Source organism: Rhipicephalus sanguineus, chromosome 2 (assembly GCF_013339695.2).
Source record: "Rhipicephalus sanguineus isolate Rsan-2018 chromosome 2, BIME_Rsan_1.4, whole genome shotgun sequence".
NCBI classification, from domain to species: Eukaryota; Metazoa; Arthropoda; class Arachnida; order Ixodida; family Ixodidae; genus Rhipicephalus; species Rhipicephalus sanguineus.
This window is the reverse complement of record NC_051177.1, coordinates 182,859,793-182,861,141: the sequence shown is the minus strand read 5'-3', so window position 1 is coordinate 182,861,141 and position 1,349 is coordinate 182,859,793. Positions and strand designations below refer to the sequence as shown.

Here is a 1,349-nt window from a genome sequence, read left to right as displayed (position 1 = left end):
CGTAGGGTATGGGTAGGGGAGGGGGGGGTGAGGCGCTTCCTCGGGATATTACGGTATATTCTCTGAGCGTGTTTTCTCGTTTACAAAACTAATTTATCAATACGAGAAGAATCGCTTTTCTTTTTACTGTTCCCTTAAGATGCATATGTTAAACGCATATTTAAAGAGGCATATTTTTATGTATTAAGACGCATATGTGCGCTTGACAGTATGGGGTGACCGCCTGTCTCGTGACTCACGAGGCTACATCCCTCACGGAGGGCAGTTTTCCCGCATCCCGCAAGATATTAAAATCTCTCAAAATGTTGCGCATTTCACACTTTATTATTATGGTTCGGTATCGCCTTGAGTTGGGCTGCATCTGCAAGCCTGTTTGAGGATGTGTTAGCTGCAAGCGCTCCAAGCTTCCGAAAAGTCCGTCTAGCCGCACGCACGATACGCGGCTGCGACAAGTGCTTCCGGCACCAGCTAAGAAATATGACTTTAAGAAAGGAAAACAAGCGGCGTCGAGTACTTCTCAGGCTCTTCAACAGTAAGGTTTGGAGACTATGCTACATGTGTTTTGTGGGGGACTATTTTCGAGGTGCCGAAATTTTATGTTAATATTCATTCCTTTCTTTTTGTGTCGGAGCATATATATGTTACAATGACGTATAAAAATAGTTTCGCTTATAAAAATGTTTATGTGAACTTCAAGTTCTATCAACCAATTATTTAATTCCTTAGTTTGAGAGAGGTGGCACAATTTTGCAAGAGAAGAATTTCTCACCAATTGTTAAAAAATTAATTATTGTTGTTAATTTCCCATCGTACTACCTTGGTGCTGTGTCAGAACCCCCCCCCCTCCCCTACTTCCCAAAACCTCCCTCTCCCGGTCATTGTGTTCTGCATTTCAGTGGTAGGAGGGTGTTCACCCTACTTGACAGATAGGCGTGCAGGTTTTGCACGCCGGCAATTTGAAAGTACCGCCATAGAAAAAAACGACCGTGTTGCTGGTAGGGTATCACGCTACACGAAACGTCGCAGACCTTCAGCGTAGCCGACAATACACAATAGAAATGGTCTTGTACGGACGGTGAGGTTGTTCTAAAAGAGACAACTGCAACATTTTTCGAAACAATTATTAAGCCGCTTGTCTCGCGCCACCAGTTGGAAGCCCTTGCTCTCGCAGAGTCGCTCCCGGCCAGTTCTTTCGCGAACAAGCACTCGCCGGTTTAGTGACCTACATTTAGCCGGCCGATGGGCAGTGATCGAGGCTATCCGTTGCCGTCTCCGTCGGCGTCGGTGGTTCAGTGGTAGAATACTCGCCTGCCACGCGGGTGGCCCGGGTTCGATTCCCGGCCGACGCA

At 46.7% G+C, this 1,349-nt stretch overlaps 1 non-coding gene across 1 annotated transcript; it reads left to right on the top strand.

Annotated features, from left to right (window-relative positions):
* Window positions 1-1,278: 1,278 nt before the first annotated feature.
* Window positions 1,279-1,349, top strand: Trnag-gcc (transfer RNA glycine (anticodon GCC)). Its single transcript has one exon. It is a non-coding gene; the product is annotated as a tRNA-Gly (tRNA).